At 50.9% G+C, this 19,677-nt stretch overlaps 1 pseudogene; it reads right to left on the minus strand.

Annotated features, from left to right (window-relative positions):
- The window catches only part of LOC142912397 (ephrin type-A receptor 5-like), a 41,654-nt pseudogene that overhangs the window by 13,695 nt on the left and 8,282 nt on the right, over window positions 1–19,677 (minus strand).

Here is a 19,677-nt window from a genome sequence, read left to right on the forward strand (position 1 = left end):
CATCGCTTGCGGCTGGGGTTGGCATCGTCCCCCACTCCTCCTGATGTCGAGGGTAACTGGGCGAGGTTTAGGACTGTGACTCATGCAGCTGCATTGGCTGCTTTGGTTACGCAGTCCAGACCTCCCCAGAGACCCTGGCTGACAGAGGAGGTGATCAGGATAGTTTAGAAAAAGCGACAGGCCCACTGTCATCGGCTACAGAATCCCACGTCAGAGAATGAGGAGGCTTACCGCAGCCTTCGCTCGGAGGTTCGGAGAGCTGTGAGGCGCTGCAAGGATGGGTGGTGGTCGTGGGTTGCTGAGGAGATGGAGTCTGCCTCAGTGGCCCGTGATCACAAATCTCTATTTAACTCCATCAAAAAAGCAACCTGCAGCGCCACACCTATTACCAACATTAGGGGAAAAAACGGTGATCCAATCTCCGACCCCCAGGAACCGGTTTGCAGATTTGCTGAGCATTTCTGTGAGGTCCTGGAGGAGGGGAAATCCCTCAGCCAGGAAAACATCATGGCACAAAGTGGGGATGACCCTGCTGAGGCTGCGGTGCCTCAAATATTGGAAGAAGTCACCCCCTGTGAGTGGCTGGCTGAGGTGCCATCTGTTGAGGAAGCACTGAAGGCGATCCAGAGTCTGAGACCAGGAAAGGCACCGGGCAGAGATGATCTCCCAAGCGAAATGCTGAGGGAGGGTGGCGTTTGTGCACAGACTGCCCTATATAACATCATAACAACAGTCTGGACCACTGGACAGGTTCCACAGGATTGGAAGGATGCCCTGGTGGTCCCCCTCTTTAAGAAGGGGGACCGCACAGACTGTAACAACTACAAGGGCATCTCACTCCTCAGTGTGCCGGGAAAGGTCCTGGCAAGGATTATTCAACATCGCCTTGCCAGGCACGCTGAGGAGAGGCTTGCGGAGCCCAAATGCGGTTTCAGGAAAGGGCGGTCCTGCACAGATGCGATATTTTCTGTCCGTCTGCTACAGCAGATGTGTAGGGAATTCCAGCAAGACCTACATCTCTGCTTTAGTGACCTGGTCAAGGCCAGGTCACACCACCCCCTCCAGCTGCGACATGATTCCCAGTCGCACGCTCGTTGTCACGCGCTTCGCTCCATCCCCGTTGCTCGAGGGTGAAGATGGCAATGGCGGTAACGGTGATTGTGGTTGGTGTGCTGGTGGCAGGTGGGGTTTTTGCCACCTCTTCGTGGGAAGAGGAAGAACACTGTCTCTCAATAGTGGAGGAGCGGAGAGCGACTTGTGCATGCATCAATGTCTTGAGTGGCGTACCACTACCACCAAAAACATCGGAGGGTGGAGGAGCGATGCTCACAACAACGAGCGGAGCGCCGGGTGGCTAAAGCACAGCGGGTTGGCACAGTAGGGGGCACAGGTGGTGCATCAGCCAGTCATCTCAGTCAGTCGACCCGTGGCACCTGGGTCTGCCCCGTGACCTCCTGCCAGCGGGCGTTCGACACTTCACGTGGCCTCAATGTGCACATGGCCTGGCACAAGCGTCGTGGTGACTTCACCACCACTTAGTGGCGATTGTTGTTGTTGTTGTGAGTGTATGAGGGGTGGTGTGTGAGGGGTGGTGTGTGAGGGGTGGTGTGTGTGTATGTGTGTGAGAGGTGTGTGTGTATGAGTGGTGTGTGTGTGTATGAGGGGTGGTGTGTGTGTATGAGGAGTGGTCTGTGTGTGTATGAGTGGTGGTGTGTGTGTGTGAGTGGTGTGTGTGTGCATGAGGAGTGGTGTGTGTGTGTATGAGTGGTGTGTGTGTGTGTGAGAGGTGTGTGTGCGTGTATGAGGAGTGGTGTGTGTGTGTGTATGAGTGGTGTGTGTGTGAGGTGTGTGTGTGTGTGTATGAGGAGTGGTGTGTGTGTGTATGAGTGGTGGTGTGTGTGTGTGTGAGAGGTGTGTGTGTGTGTGAGAGGTGTGTGTTTATGAGGAGTGGTGTGTGTGTGTATGAGTGGTGTGTGTGTGTATGAGGAGTGGTGTGTATGATGTGTGTGTGTGTATGAGAGGTGGTGTGTGTGTGTGTATGAGGAGTGGTGTGTGTGTGTGAGAGGTGGTGTGTGTGTGTGTATTAGAGGTGTGTGTGTGTGTATGAGAGGTGTGTGTGTGTATTAGAGGTGTGTGTGTGTATGAGTGGTGTGTGTATGTGTGTGAGAGGTGTGTGTGTGTATGAGGTGTGTGTGTGAGAGGTGTGTGTGTGTATGAGATGTGTGTGTGTATGAGATGTGTGTGTGTGTATTAGAGGTGGTGTGTGTGTGAGTGGTGTGTGTGTATGAGAGATGTGTGTGTGTATGAGATGTGTGTGTGTATGAGATGTGTGTGTGTGTATGAGATGTGTGTGTGTGTGTATTAGAGGTGGTGTGTGTGTGTGTGCACGCGAGGTGGAGGAGCGTTTACCCCGCACGCTGTAGAAGCGAGGTCGTCTCTCTTCGCGAGGCTCCGACTCTGCTGCTTGCCAGTGACCACTCCTCCTCCTGCTCCTCCTCCTTCAAACGCAATGCGATGCACGCAGCCATCAAGGCGGCGGCGGCAGTGCTGAAGAAGCGAGTTCGCTCTGGAGGGTGCCGCCTCTTAGCCAACGTTCAGGGAGATTGCCTCTTGGTGGTGCAGCCAGATCACGTGGGCACACTCAGAACGCCAGTGGGACCCCACCAGTGTGACCCCCTCAGTGTGACCCCCCCCCCCAGTGTGACCCCCCCCCAGTGTGACCCCCCCCCAGTGTGACCCCCCCCAGTGTGACCCCCCCAGTGTGACCCCCCCCAGTGTGACCCCCCAGTGTGACCCCCCTCCCCCAGTGTGACCCCCCCCACCTCTTCTTGATGATGATGCAGGCAGCAGCGATGAGCAGCATCAGCCCCACGAGGCCAGCGGACAGCGAGGAGGCCCAGAGGGCCACTTCCTGAGTCGCTTGTGCTGGGGGAGGGGGAGGGAAAGCGTCACAAACACATCCTTCACTTACTACAACAACCACAACAACCACAACAACAACAACCACAACAACACCACAATAACCACCAACACAATAACAAACAACAGGACAACACCTACAACAACAAACACAACAACTACAACAACACCACAATAACCACCAACACAACAACAAACAACAGGACAACACCTACAACAACAACCACAACAACTACAACAACACCACAATAACCACCAACACAACAACAAACAACAGGACAACACCTACAACAACAACCACAACAACTACAACAACACCACAATAACCACCAACACAACAACAAACAACAGGACAACACCTACAACAACAACCACAACAACTACAACAGACAGGAGGGGTGGGGTGGTGGTGCTGTTGGTGGGGTCGTGGTAGGTTGGTAGTGGGGTTGGTGGTGGCGTAGTGGTTGGGTGGGGATGGTGCTGGTGAGTGGTGGTGGTGGTCCTTGTGGCGTAGTGGTTGGGTGGGGATGGTGCTGGTGAGGGGTGGTGGATGGGTGGTGGTGGTGGTGGCGTAGTGGTTGGGATGGGATGGTGCTGGTGAGTGGTGGTGGTGGTGGGTGGTGGTGGTGGTGGTGGTCCTTGTGGCGTAGTGGTTGGGTGGGGATGGTGCTGGTGAGTGGTGGTGGATGGGTGGTGGTGGTGGTGGCGTAGTGGTTGGGTGGGGATGGTGCTGAGGTGATGGGGATGGTGCTGGTGAGTGGTGCTGGTGACTGGTGGTGGTGAGTGGTGGTGGTAGGGTGGTGGTGGTGGCGGCGTAGTGGTTGGGTGGGGATGGTGCTGGGGTGGTGGTTGGTGGTGGTGGGGTTGGTACTGGTTGGTGGTGGTGGGGTTGGTAGTGGTTGGTGGTGGGTGGGTGGTGATTGTTGGTGAGTGGTGGTGCTGGTTGGTGGTGGTGGGGTGGTGGTTGGGGGTTGGTGGTGGTGGGGTTGGTGGTGGTTGGTGGTGGTGGGGTTGGTGCTGGTTGGTGGTGGGTGGGTAGTGGTTGGGTAGTGGTTGGGTAGGGTTGATGCTGGTTGGTGGTGATTGGGTGGTGGTGGCTGGTGGTGGTGGGTGGTGGCTGGATTGGGTGGTGGTGATGATTGGGTGGTGGTGGTGATTGGGTGGTGGTGGTGATTGGGTGGTGGTGGTGATTGGGTGGTGGTGGTGGTGATTGGGTGGTGGTGATTGGATGGTGGTGTTGTTGCTCACGTGCGGGAGACGTCTGGAAGTGGAGTGTGGGGCTGTAGTCTCCGTAGCCGGCGGCGTTGCGAGCGCGGACCTGCAGTGAGTAAACCGCGGCATGCCGGAGCCCCGTCACGGTGACGCTCGGCACGCTGGAGAGCAGCCTCATTACCTCTCTCTCGTCGTCGTCATCCTGGTGGGGGGGGGGTACAGATGGGGGGGGGGGTACAGATGGGGGGGGTACAGATGGGGGGGGGATGGGTTCAGACTCATCCCACAGAGACCCATTGAACCTGGGTCACGTGGTTCACAGCATATTGTTGTGTTAACTCTACTGCCCTCCACTTGCTAATGCAAAGACAAAGAACCCCCGTATAGTGTCAGCAGACTGTCGGGGCGAGTGCTGTTAGCGGCCACCTATGGAGGCACACGAGGGGGTGGGTGGTCAGCACCACGCCCGGCCGCCTTTGTATCCACAGTGGTGATGTTGTTGTATACGGCCCTTTTTCCACAATTAATATCCATAAGAATATTTACGGATGCATACACCTAGATTTCTTTTTCCTTTCTTTCGTGACAAACAATTTATATTTTTTAATGAATAAAACCCATAAGCCAGAAACACGAAAAACCAGATGTCGGTCATAAACAGGCCATATATATAAAGAAATAATAAAACTCTCAAGGCGAGGATGTAACAGCTATCGGCAAAAATCTCCAGGTGAACAAGAGTTTGATGGGCCCTTAGGAAAGGTCCCTCTGAGGTCAGAACACCAAGAGAGTAGACACAGAGACGCCAACAGGGTAAATCGTATACATATTCTTTTCCTTATTTGCCAGTAAAAAAAGGCAACAACAAGAATAAGATAGAATTAGCGATCCTAACGCTCACTCCAATTAAGAACAGGCCACCAGACACATCAGTGAATATTATCCAATGATTCATTCGCTATCAAATGATTTTCACCTTTAATACTTTACTGTTAAAACAAAGCTTGGAGCAGGAATACCGAGTCACATCAAAGGTTATCGAGAAGGAATGAGACAACGGGTAAACTTGCAAAAGAATTTAAACAATATCCCAAGCAACCCCGACCACCTTTGTCCCTCTCACAGCGCGGAGAAGCAGGAATTACACCTTATCACAAGGGGCCATCTGGAAAAGCCAGCCGGGTTTGATGAGGAGACACACCCCACCCCACACACGGCAACCAGGCAAAGACAGTTTTAAAGAAAATTGCAATATAATATTAATAATAACAACGTGTTAACCTTACACGACATTCCATTATAGAACCTTACAGAACCAAGGGATATGGATTCCAACAATCAAGAAACGGACCTCTTAAACTCAGGATGATAATTATTTTTCTTTTTAATAATTCTATCATAACAATTCGAACCTCGGTAAAACCGAGAGGTGTCGGGAGGACGTAGTTACAAACACGAGTCTTGGCGAACATGGGACCAAATGGTATTTGAGAAATATAAGTCGAAAGTATAAAGAGGTGCTCCCGACCACCTTTGTCTCTCCCAAAGAGCGCGAGAGAGGAATTTCACGCCAGGGCAAACAGATCGTTATCGCGGGGACCATCTGCCACACACGGGACTTAGTAGTGGCCCCCACCCCACCCTGCACACGGGCAGCAAAAGAGCGTATCTACTCGTTCACCAACTTCCGTCGAGTCCGAACCAACTACTGAAAGAAGAATCAACTGATACGTATGATACACTGCCCCCCACTACACGACAAACCAGACGTCTGCTTGACGCAAAGAATCGATTCCGAACATTGGCCTACTCTTTCACCACTCATACCATTCAACACACACACACACGGGTCATTAACAAAGCCTAAAACCTCAAGCCATTGAACCATCCCTGATTGTGGAAACATCGCAACGACCGAGTGAATAATCCATCGTTTTTAAGAGTGTTCATAATTTTCCTCTGTAATATTGTGCTGGGGCTGTACTTCTAACCGCATAAATTACCAACTGACCCATTAACAAGGATTAATTCTTGGCACCTCACCACGGAGCGCCGCTCGCGGGGGTGAAGAGCGTGCTCAACCGGTTCCCTGTCAGGGATCTGGCCACAATTAATTAAAAGATTGGCCCGAGATAAGGATCTAAAAAGGAAACATCGCCACCCATTGAGTCGCGTTGAGAAGTCGATTAGAAATACTTGAGTCGTTCGTTAATATTTTCTTTCTACATAATCTTGCTGGTATCCACGAATGAAATAACGAATTCAAACGCATATTTGTGCCTCCAAGAATAATACTGGTTGGAGTGCCCTTTCAACGAGTAGCGTTGCATAATAATTAGTCATCCTATTGTTAACAACGTGACAATAATTGCATTAAGGGCCGCGCATGATCAATGACCGAATGCTGTGTTGTGTGACAATTCAAGTAACGAAGCATTGCGGCCATCGAGTGTTGTTGATAAGGTAATTAGAAGTATTTCAGTCGAACGCTTTAAATTCATAATCGTTATGAATCAATGAACGAACATGAACGTGGTACTGTGCTGACGATTTCAAGCATAATAACTTCGCATATCAGAATGTATTAAGGATTGGATACAAATCAAAGACCAAGTGCCGTATTGTGTAACAATTCAAGTATACGAGTTTGCATATTATAAAGTTAAGGTTTGATAGAATAGTTCGCATATTTTTAATCTCTCTCTCAACAACCGATCGATTGCGTTACGCGTCGGGAATTAACCACAGGTGCCGCTATCGAGGTGAAACAACGCAATCGTGATGTTATCATGTTAACGCTGTGTTGAAATTCCAAATCCCGAGATTGAGTTTTCATATTATCCAAAAATTAAAGTTAGCTAGAAAAAAAATTGATAAAAACAGAACGTTTGTGTGTGATTCTTCCTGAAATCCTGCATAATATTGTTCTGCGTATGAGATCTGAATCCTGGGGACCTATCATAAGCACACTATCACCACACATAATCCATAACACACATAATTCATAATGTTCAATCGAGAGTAATCGTATCCTTCTTCTTTGGTTCTTTCGGTAAAGTCACGTAGAATGAGAATAAAATAATAAATTGATAAAATAAAATAACACAATAATATTCTCACGACGTTTCGGACACAACACAAGCGGCCTTCATCAGGTGAAGGGAGCGAGACTGTCTGGTAGGACAGCGCTGGAGTGAGAGAGCCACGTTCAGATCACGGCTTTTAAGCTGTGTGAGAGGAACAAAGAGCCTTGACGAAGGAATTAGCATAAAATTTAGCATTGAAATGGCTGAATGATTAGCTTGTGACTGGTCACAGAAATAGCTATGTTAAAAGTTAAAGCATACACATCCGCAGAGGCACCCATTGTTAAAAGGAATTAGCATAGAATTTAGCATTGAAATAGCTAAATTAAGGCATACACATCCGCAGAGGCACCCCTTGATAATGGGATTAGCATAGAATTTAGCATTGAAATGGCTGAGTGATTCGCTTGTAACTGCTACAGAAATAGTTACGTTGAAGTCAGAGCATACACATTCACCGAGGCACTTAGTACAAATCAAACAGGAGAATTTAGCATTGAAATAACTAGGCGAATTTAGCATTGAAATAACTGGGTGATTTGCTAGTGACTGGTCACAGAAATGACTACACATCTGAGCTATTCACAGTACTATATAGTGAACCAATAAAAACTAAAATATAAATTACCTTCATGTTATCAATAAACTCTATATTCTCCAATCAGCTAAGCTACCAACCATAAGTCGTTATATATCACAATGCTATATGGCGAAAAAATGGGTGGATTCTTACCCTCAAATTTCCGTACCACGGATAGCTACGGGCCCCGTTCAGACGGACGAGTTCGTCCATGGTCGGAACAGAGGAGGGGGAGAGAGACAGCTGCGAAGCCCTAGTATACTCCATGTTGTAAACCATACCATTAACCGTGGTGTGAGAGGTATTAAGAGGCAATGCTGGCGAAAGAGCTGCGGTCTGAAGGTCATCGTAAAATTACAATTAATTAAGAACAGAAATGATTTAACACATCTTTCCAGTGGTTACTAAGCCTGAATCCATCTTCTCGGTTGAAATTGTCTCTGTGCTTGTATATGTGAATGGCCTCATGAACGAATCTCTCATGGTAGCCAGTTGGTTTGCAAAGAACCTCCGTCTTGGAGAAGTCAATGTCATGTGAGCCCACTGAATTGTAACAGTGATCTGCCACGGCAGAGGAGTTCGTCTTACCGTGTTTCAAGTCTGCTTTATGTTCGCGGATGCGGTCCGAGATATGTCTTTTGGTTTCTCCAATGTAGCTACTACCACAGAGGCACTTTAGTTTGTAAACGCCCGGGTACTGTATGTCTGGAAGAGCATCTTTTACAGATGGAACTAAATCACGGATTTTGTGTACTGTGTTGAATCGGACCTGGATCTTGTGTTTATTCAGGATTCTGTGGTAGTAGCTACATTGGAGAAACCAAAAGACATATCTCGGACCGCATCCGCGAACATAAAGCAGACTTGAAACACGGTAAGACGAACTCCTCTGCCGTGGCAGATCACTGTTACAATTCAGTGGGCTCACATGACATTGACTTCTCCAAGACGGAGGTTCTTTGCAAACCAACTGGCTACGATGAGAGATTCGTTCATGAGGCCATTCACATATACAAGCACAGAGACAATTTCAACCGAGAAGATGGATTCAGGCTTAGTAAACACTGGAAAGATGTGTTAAATCATTTCTGTTCTTAATTAATTGTAATTTTACGATGACCTTCAGACCGCAGCTCTTTCGCCAGCATTGCCTCTTAATACCTCTCACACCACGGTTAATGGTATGGTTTACAACATGGAGTATACTAGGGCTTCGCAGCTGTCTCTCTCCCCCTCCTCTGTTCCGACCATGGACGAACTCGTCCGTCTGAACGGGGCCCGTAGCTATCCGTGGTACGGAAATTTGAGGGTAAGAATCCACCCATTTTTTCGCCATATAGCATTGTGATATATAACGACTTATGGTTGGTAGCTTAGCTGATTGGAGAATATAGAGTTTATTGATAACATGAAGGTAATTTATATTTTAGTTTTTATTGGTTCACTATATAGTACTGTGAATAGCTCAGATGTGTAGTCATTTCTGTGACCAGTCACTAGCAAATCACCCAGTTATTTCAATGCTAAATTCGCCTAGTTATTTCAATGCTAAATTCTCCTGTTTGATTTGTACTAAGTGCCTCGGTGAATGTGTATGCTCTGACTTCAACGTAACTATTTCTGTAGCAGTTACAAGCGAATCACTCAGCCATTTCAATGCTAAATTCTATGCTAATCCCATTATCAAGGGGTGCCTCTGCAGATGTGTATGCCTTAATTTAGCTATATCAATGCTAAATTCTATGCTAATTCCTTTTAACAATGGGTGCCTCTGCGGATGTGTATGCTTTAACTTTTAACATAGCTATTTCTGTGACCAGTCACAAGCTAATCATTCAGCCATTTCAATGCTAAATTTTATGCTAATTCCTTCGTCAAGGCTCTTTGTTCCTCTCACACAGCTTAAAAGCCGTGATCTGAACGTGGCTCTCTCACTCCAGCGCTGTCCTACCAGACAGTCTCGCTCCCTTCACCTGATGAAGGCCGCTTATGTTGTGGCCGAAACGTCGTGAGAATATTATTGTGTTATTTTATTTTATCAATTTATTATTTTATTCTCATTCTACGTGACTTTACCGAAAGAACCAAAGAAGATGAATCATTGCAGTCACGAAAGCTTTAAATCGAAATTTAATCGTATCCTTATCGATAATACGGAATTAAAGAGCAGAGTCGAATCGACTCTCTCTCATTCACGCTCACAACGCCTGCGTCACTGCATACGATTAATTGCGTTATTCCAATTCATAACACAATCCTCGTCACCGAGGCTCGACCTGATAATCCATAACGACCTGCATTATCATAACCACGCTCACTCGCATAAATTAATACGATTATCTCTCGAATCAGCATAATTTATGCGCATAATTACACTGATTAACATAATTTCGGATAAATTATGCGAATCTCAAATTTAATTTAATTTTCATTATTTTCATCAATTTTCATAACACCTATATATACAACAATGTTTACTACACACCGCACCAGGGTACTCAATTTGAGGCTGAGTCGACCTAGGGGAGACCCAGGACTCGTTCAGATTATCGTCACCGGTGCCGGTTGCCGTGAGCGGGAATCGAACTCGAGACGCCGGGTTCGTAGCGCAGCGTAGCGCGTACCGCTGCACCACCGCTCAGCACGCACGCACGTGCACATTCACACGCGCGCAAGTAAAATGGATAATCGCGAGCCGCTACGCACCTCGTCAAAGCATTTGACTTCATAGTCCATAACGATGCCATTGGGCTGCTCCGGCTCGGCCCAGGTCAACAGGACGGCGTCTTCAGAGACGATCTCCGTGTGGACACGCACCACGGGTGACGGTGCTGCGGGCAATCACAGCACGTGGTCACGCGCTAACTCGTTTGTTTACCCCCCTGGCCAACGTCTCGAGGTGCGGTGAGTGACAATCGGTGTGCGTTTCCCCTTGCTGCTGAATGAAATACGAGTTGCGGTGAGATGTTCAAACACCAAGCAGACGGACGCCGCTTTGCGAGCAATCAACTCAACTTGCAACAGCCACACACGCGGTGCTTTGTGGTGAACATGCGAACATGGCTATGATGATGATAATTATAACAGATGATGCATTGTCTTTAAGAATAATAATTAGAGTGGTATATGCATTAAGAATAATATAATTATAATGTTACATGTGTAGTGGAGTAACGCGCGCGCTGGGGGGGTTTGCAAGCGGTGTGCACGGATGTGTGAGGTCGCATCGGGGCGAACAGGAGCAGCGAGAGACGCCCAAATAAGATGCAGAGCGGTGATTGGCTGGCTGCAAATGCAGGCGGACAATTTAGATGCAGAGCGGTGATTGGCTGGCTGCAAATGCAGGCGGACAACTAAGATGAAGAGCGATGATTGGCTGGCTGCAAATGCAGGCGGACAATTTACATGCAGAGCGGTGATTGGCTGGCTGCAAATGCAGGCGGACAACTAAGATGCAGAGCGGTGATTGGCTGGCTGCAAATGCAGGCGGCCAATTTAGATGCAGAGCGGTGATTGGCTGGCTGCAAATGCAGGAGGACAATTTAGATGGAGAGCGGTGATTGGCTGGCTGCAAATGCAGGCAGACAACTAAGATGCAGAGCGGTGATTGGCTGGCTGCAAATGCAGGCGGCCAATTTAGATGCAGAGCGGTGATTGGCTGGCTGCAGATGCAGGCGGACAACTAAGATGCAGAGCGGTGATTGGCTGGCTGCAAATGCAGGCGGCCAATTTAGATGCAGAGCGGTGATTGGCTGGCTGCAAATGCAGGCGGACAATTTAGATGCAGAGTGGTGATTGGCTGGCTGCAAATGCAGGCGGACAACTAAGATGCAGAGCGGTGATTGACTGGCTGCAAATGCAGGCGGCCAATTTAGATGCAGAGCGGTGATTGGCTGGCTGCAAATGCAGGCGGCCAATTTAGATGCAGAGCAGTGATTGGCTGGCTGCAAATGCAGGCAGACAACTAAGATGCAGAGCGGTGATTGGCTGGCTGCAAATGCAGGCGGCCAATTTAGATGCAGAGCGGTGATTGGCTGGCTGCAAATGCAGGCGGACAACTAAGATGCAGAGCGGTGATTGGCTGGCTGCAAATGCAGGCGGCCAATTTAGATGCAGAGCGGTGATTGCCTGGCTGCAAATGCAGGTGGACAATTTAGATGCAGAGCGGTGATTGGCTGGCTGCAAATGCAGGCGGACAACTAAGATGCAGAGCGGTGATTGGCTGGCTGCAAATGCAGGCGGCCAATTTAGATGCAGAGCGGTGATTGCCTGGCTGCAAATGCAGGCGGACAATTTAGATGCAGAGCGGTGATTGGCTGGCTGCAAATGCAGGCGGACAACTAAGATGCAGAGCGGTGATTGGCTGGCTGCAAATGCAGGCGGCCAATTTAGATGCAGAGCGGTGATTGCCTGGCTGCAAATGCAGGCGGCCAATTTAGATGCAGAGCGGTGATTGGCTGGCTGCAGATGCAGGCGGACAACTAAGATGCAGAGCGGTGATTGGCTGGCTGCAAATGCAGGCGGCCAATTTAGATGCAGAGCGGTGATTGGCTGGCTGCAAATGCAGGTGGACAACTTAGATGCAGAGTGGTGATTGGCTGGCTGCAAATGCAGGCGGACAACTAAGATGCAGAGCGGTGATTGACTGGCTGCAAATGCAGGCGGCCAATTTAGATGCAGAGCGGTGATTGGCTGGCTGCAAATGCAGGCGGCCAATTTAGATGCAGAGCAGTGATTGGCTGGCTGCAAATGCAGGCGGACAACTAAGATGCAGAGCGGTGATTGGCTGGCTGCAAATGCAGGCGGCCAATTTAGATGCAGAGCGGTGATTGGCTGGCTGCAAATGCAGGCGGACAACTAAGATGCAGAGCGGTGATTGGCTGGCTGCAAATGCAGGCGGACAATTTAGATGCAGAGCGGTGATTGGCTGGCTGCAAATGCAGGCGGACAATTTAGATGCAGAGCGGTGATTGGCTGGCTGCAAATGCAGGCGGACAACTAAGATGCAGAGCGGTGATTGGCTGGCTGCAAATGCAGGCGGACAATTTAGATGCAGAGCGGTGATTGCCTGGCTGCAAATGCAGGCGGACAATTTAGATGCAGAGTGGTGATTGGCTGGCTGCAAATGCAGACGGACAACTAAGATGCAGAGCGGTGATTGGCTGGCTGCAAATGCAGGCGGCCAATTTAGATGCAGAGCCGTGATTGGCTGGCTGCAAATGCAGGCAGACAACTAAGATGCAGAACGGTGATTGGCTGGCTGCAAATGCAGGCGGCCAATTTAGATGCAGAGCGGTGATTGGCTGGCTGCAAATGCAGGCGGACAATTTAGATGCAGAGTGGTGATTGGCTGGCTGCAAATGCAGGCGGACAACTAAGATGCAGAGCGGTGATTGGCTGGCTGCAAATGCAGGCGGCCAATTTAGATGCAGAGCGGTGATTGGCTGGCTGCAAATGCAGGCGGCCAATTTAGATGCAGAGCGGTGATTGGCTGGCTGCAAATGCAGGCGGACAACTAAGATGCAGAGCGGTGATTGGCTGGCTGCAAATGCAGGCGGCCAATTTAGATGCAGAGCGTTGATTGGCTGGCTGCAAATGCAGGCAGACAATTTAGATGCAGAGCAGTGATTGGCTGGCTGCAAATGCAGGCAGATAACTAAGATGCAGAGCAGTGATTGGCTGGCTGCAAATGCAGGCGGCCAATTTAGATGCAGAGCGGTGATTGGCTGGCTGCAAATGCAGGCGGACAATTTAGATGCAGAGCGGTGATTGGCTGGCTGCAAATGCAGGCGGACAACTAAGATGCAGAGCGGTGATTGGCTGGCTGCCAATGCAGGCGGCCAATTTAGATGCAGAGCGGTGATTGGCTGGCTGCAAATGCAGGCGGACAATTTAGATGCAGAGTGGTGATTGGCTGGCTGCAAATGCAGGCGGACAACTAAGATGCAGAGCGGTGATTGGCTGGCTGCAAATGCAGGCGGCCAATTTAGATGCAGAGCGGTGATTGGCTGGCTGCAAATGCAGGCGGCCAATTTAGATGCAGAGCGGTGATTGGCTGGCTGCAAATGCAGGCGGACAATTTAGATGCAGAGTGGTGATTGGCTGGCTGCAAATGCAGGCGGCCAATTTAGATGCAGAGCGGTGATTGCCTGGCTGCAAATGCAGGCGGACAATTTAGATGCAGAGTGGTGATTGGCTGGCTGCAAATGCAGACGGACAACTAAGATGCAGAGCGGTGATTGGCTGGCTGCAAATGCAGGCGGCCAATTTAGATGCAGAGCGGTGATTGGCTGGCTGCAAATGCAGGCGGACAATTTAGATGCAGAGTGGTGATTGGCTGGCTGCAAATGCAGGCGGACAACTAAGATGCAGAGCGGTGATTGGCTGGCTGCAAATGCAGGCGGCCAATTTAGATGCAGAGCGGTGATTGGCTGGCTGCAAATGCAGGCGGCCAATTTAGATGCAGAGCGGTGATTGGCTGGCTGCAAATGCAGGCGGACAATTTAGATGCAGAATGGTGATTGGCTGGCTGCAAATGCAGGCGGACAACTAAGATGCAGAGCGGTGATTGGCTGGCTGCAAATGCAGGCGGCCAATTTAGATGCAGAGCGTTGATTGGCTGGCTGCAAATGCAGGCAGACAATTTAGATGCAGAGCAGTGATTGGCTGGCTGCAAATGCAGGCAGATAACTAAGATGCAGAGCGGTGATTGGCTGGCTGCAAATGCAGGCGGCCAATTTAGATGCAGAGCGGTGATTGGCTGGCTGCAAATGCAGGCGGACAATTTAGATGCAGAGCGGTGATTGGCTGGCTGCAAATGCAGGCGGACAACTAAGATGCAGAGCGGTGATTGGCTGGCTGCCAATGCAGGCGGCCAATTAAGATGCAGAGCGGTGATTGGCTGGCTGCAAATGCAGGCGGACAATTTAGATGCAGAGTGGTGATTGGCTGGCTGCAAATGCAGGCGGACAACTAAGATGCAGAGCGGTGATTGGCTGGCTGCAAATGCAGGCGGCCAATTTAGATGCAGAGCGGTGATTGGCTGGCTGCAAATGCAGGCGGCCAATTTAGATGCAGAGCGGTGATTGGCTGGCTGCAAATGCAGGCGGACAATTTAGATGCAGAGTGGTGATTGGCTGGCTGCAAATGCAGGCGGACAACTAAGATGCAGAGCGGTGATTGGCTGGCTGCAAATGCAGGCGGCCAATTTAGATGCAGAGCGTTGATTGGCTGGCTGCAAATGCAGGCAGACAATTTAGATGCAGAGCAGTGATTGGCTGGCTGCAAATGCAGGCAGATAACTAAGATGCAGAGCGGTGATTGGCTGGCTGCAAATGCAGGCGGCCAATTTAGATGCAGAGCGGTGATTGGCTGGCTGCAAATGCAGGCGGACAATTTAGATGCAGAGCGGTGATTGGCTGGCTGCAAATGCAGGCGGACAACTAAGATGCAGAGCGGTGATTGGCTGGCTGCCAATGCAGGCGGCCAACTAAGATGCAGAGCGGTGATTGGCTGGCTGCAAATGCAGGCGGACAACTAAGATGCAGAGCGGTGATTGGCTGGCTGCAAAGGCAGGCGGATAATTAAGATGCAGAGCTGGCTGCAAATGCAGACGGCCAACTAAGATGCAGAGTGGTGATTGGCTGGCTGCAAATGCAGGCGGCATTGTCTTTAATCATAATATAATTATCATGTTTTTGCATAGCATTTAAGAATAATATTATTATAATGTTATGTGCATGTTATAGCTTTTAAAAAAGGAGAATGTATTTTTTAAAAAATATTTTAAAAAACCATTTAAAAAAAGATAGAAAAAAAATATTTGACAAAAGCAACTAAATATCTAAAGATGAAAAAGAGATTTCAAAAAAAGAAAGACGATGGCCGTGAGCGAGAGGAGGGGGGGGGGACGACGACTCACGATCCCGTGACGTGGCGACGTGGACGGCCGCGAACGCCGAGGGGACGCCACTCAGGCGGGAGACGCCGTTGGTGGCGTGCACCTCCAGGGTGTAGGCGGCGTTCTCACGCAGGCCGCTCACCTCCACCGAGGCGTTCGTCAGCGGGAGCGGAGGCCGGAACCTCACGGCCGGGCCGCACAGCGGCGCCGGCTCCTGGCCCCTCTCCCCACCCCCCCCCCACCGGGGGGGCGGGTGGAGCCGGCACACGACGGAGTAGGCGAGGTCGGAGCGCCCGCCGGGATTCGCCGGCGGGCTCCACCGGAGCGTCACCGAGGCGGCGGCGGAGAGCGGCGAGGTGACGACGTCCCTGGGGGCCGACGGTGGCTCTGGCCGGGGGGGGGGGCGGAACGGAGTTTATAGAGTAGTGTAGTAGGTAGTGTATAGTGTAGTGTATAGTGTAGTGTATAGCGTAGTAGTGTATAGTGTAGTGTAGTACTGTATAGTAGTAGTGTATAGTGTAGTGTATAGTGTAGTGTATAGTGTAGTGTAGTAGGTAGTGTATAGTGTAGTGTATAGTAGTGTAGAGTGTAGTGTATAGTGTAGGGTAGTAGTTTATAGTGTAGTGTATAGTGTAGTGTAGTAGGTAGTGTATAGTGTAGTGTATAGTGTAGTAGTGTATAGTGTAGTGTAGTAGTGTAGAGTGTAGTGTAGTAGTGTATAGTGTAGTGTAGTAGTGTATAGTATAGTGTAGTAGTGTATAGTGCAGTGTAGTAGTGTATAGTGTAGTGTATAGTGTAGTGTAGTAGTGTAGTGTATAGTGTAGTGTAGTAGTGTATAGTGTAGTGTATAGTGTAGTGTATAGTGTAGTGTGTAGTGTAGTGTAGTAGATAGTGTATAGTGTAGTGTATAGTGTAGTGTAGTAGTGTATAGTGTAGTGTAGTAGTGTAGTGTATAGTGTAGTGTAGTACTGTATAGTGTAGTGTAGTAGTGTATAGTGTAGTAGTGTATAGTGTAGTGTATGGCGCATAGTGAACGAACTTGCACAGGCCACAGACTGGGGCTCGCCGCTGGGCCGGAAGTATCCATCGTGGCAGGTGCAGGACGTCGCTCCGATGACGCTGCCCGTGCTGTGTGGCGGACACCGGGAGCAGGAGCTGTCTTGGGCCGTCTCCTTATAAGAGCCCTGCTCACACACTGCACGCACAAAGGTCCCGCCCCCCGACCTGTAGCCTTTACAGACTCAGTTTAACACCTTTATTATGAACCTTTACAGACTGTTGGTGCTGTCACTAGCGAGAGATGGGGAGAGAGATGAGCAGATGGGGAGAGAGATGAGCAGATGGGGAGAGAGATGAGATGGGGTGGGTGAGAGAGTGCATGGGTGGGTAAGTGGTTGGGTGAGTGAGAAAGTGGGTGAGTGAGTGGATGAGTAGGTATGTGGGTGGGTGAGTGGGTGGGTGAGTGGGTGAGTGGGTGAGTGAGTGGGTGAGTGAGTGGTTGGGTGAATGGGTGAGTGAGTGAGTGGGTGGGTGGGTGAGTGAGTGAGTGGGTGGGCGAGTGAGTGAGTGGGTGGGTGAGTGGTTGAGTGAGTGAGTGGGTGAGTCAGTGGGTGAGTGAGTGAGTGGGTGGGAGGATAAGTGGTTGGGTGGGTGGGTGGGTGAGTGAGTGAGTAGGTGGGTGGGTGGGTGAGTGAGTGGGTGAGTGAGTGGGTGAGTGGGCGAGTGAGTGTGTGGGAGGTCCGCTGGGTCTTTCCACATCTCTCTCGAGGGTAAGCGATGATGAATCTACTAAAACAAATCCCAACGCGTCACCTTGGCAGGCGTTCCTCGCCTGCTGGTACCCGGCACGGCAGACGCAGCTCCCGGGGTGGCCCTCCCACTCGCCGTCGGCGTTGCAGAACATCGCCGGCTCCGGCTCCCCCTCGGGCCGGAGCGCGTGGCCCACGCACGCCCCCGTCACCTCCGACAGCGCCCACGGCCCGTCGCCGGCGGCCGGAGCATCGGGGAACTCGGCGAGGCGGGCAGCGCCTGCGGTAGATGCGCACGGACGCCAGCCACGCGCAGGCCCCCGTGTCGCGGAACGCCAGACGGAGGCCGCCCCGGGAGAGGGGCCCCACGTCGCCCGCCGCCTCGACCTCCGACCCGCCCGAGCCGACGACGTCGACCTTGGAGAAGAGCCGCCGCTCGTCGTCGGCGAAGACCCCGGCGGCGACGTCGCCGGGGTCGTCCGACTCCCGGTAGTAAACGTCCAACGTGTCGTCGTCGCAGACGGTGGCGGAGGCGGCGGCGGCCGGGAGGCGACGGGGGCACCGGCGCCGTAAGCTGAAGCGGAACTCGAGAAAGATGCGGCGAGCGTCGCCGCGCGGGATCCAGGCGGTGCGCAGGCACTTGTCCTGCCTGGGCACGGCGGGGCGGCACTGCGCCTGGTACAGCCTGGGCCTTGAGCGTTGGCCACTCGTAGGCTGCTGCCACTGCGGTCGTGGTGAGGGGAGAGGGAGTGGAGTGTGGGAGGGAGTGTGGGGGGGAGTGTAGATGTCACAGTGATTCTGTCGCTCATTTTGGTCGGAGTTTATTTGCCGCCGTGTCCTCAGGTTAAAGAGGCCCAACGCATGCTCGCCGATCAGATTCTGAGTGTGGAGCGAGCAAATCCAGATTCGTTGGTTATCGTACTTGGCGACTTTAACAAAGGTAATCTCAGCCACGAACTCCCCAAATACATACAATTCATTAAATGCCCAACCAGAGAAGGGAACACTCTGGATCACTGCTACACTACAGTCAGTAGAGCCTACCACGCCGTCCCCCGAGCAGCACTAGGACACTCTGACCATGCCATGGTCCACCTGATTCCTGCATACAGGCAGAAACTAAAACTCTGTAAACCTGCTGTGAGGACATCTAAACAGTGGACCAGTGAGGCTGTGGAAGATTTGCGGGCGTGCTTAGACTGTACTGACTGGGATATGTTCACGACTGCTACCAATAGTCTGGATGAACTCACAGAGGCTGTGACGTCCTACATCAGCTTCTGTGAGGACTGCTGTATCCCAACAAGTAACAGGGTGAACTTTAACAACAACAAGCCCTGGTTCTCAGCAAAGCTCAGAAGGTTGAGGTTGGAGAAGGAGGAAGCGTTTAGGAGTGGAGATAGAGACAGATTCAAGGAGTCGAAGAACAGGTTTAGCAAAGCGGTGAGAGAGGCTAAACGACTGTACTCAGAGAGACTAAAACACCAGTTCTCTACTAACGACTCTGCTTCTGTCTGGAGAGGGCTCAGGCAGATCACCAACTACAAGCCCAGAGCTCCCCACACCACTAACGACTCCCGCCTGGCCAACGACCTGAACGAGTTCTACTGCAGATTTGAAAGACAATTGGACTGTCCTGAACTACCCCTTCCAACTCAAGAGGCCCCATCCCCCACCCATACTACAGAGACGACTCTCTCCTTTCAGGAGGGAGACGTTAATAGACTTTTCAAGAGGCAGAATCCACGCAAAGCAGCCGGGCCGGACTCTGTCTCTCCAGCCACCCTCAGGCACTGCGCTGACCAGCTGTCTCCGGTGTTCACCTACCTCTTTAACACCTCCCTGGAGACATGCCATGTACCAGCCTGTCTCAAGTCCTCCACCATCATCCCTGTGCCCAAAAAGCTAAGGCCAACAGGACTAAATGATTACAGACCGGTCGCCCTTACATCTGTGGTAATGAAGTCTTTTGAGCGCCTGGTCCTGGCACACCTCAAAGCCATCACAGACCCTCTCCTGGACCCCCTTCAGTTTGCCTACAGAGCCAACAGGTCTGTGGACGACGCAGTTAACATGGCCCTCCACTTCATCCTACAGCATCTGGACGCCCCAGCATCCTACGCTAGGATCCTGTTTGTGGACTTCAGCTCTGCCTTCAACACCATCATCCCTGCCCTGCTTCAGGACAAGCTCTTCCAGCTGAACGTGCCCTACTGGATCACAGACTTCCTG

The sequence above is a fragment of the Petromyzon marinus genome, unplaced genomic scaffold, assembly GCF_048934315.1.
Source record: "Petromyzon marinus isolate PM22_M1 ecotype Great Lakes invasive population unplaced genomic scaffold, UKy_Petmar_22M1.pri1.0 PM_G_Scaffold_20, whole genome shotgun sequence".
NCBI lineage: Eukaryota > Metazoa > Chordata > Hyperoartia > Petromyzontiformes > Petromyzontidae > Petromyzon > Petromyzon marinus.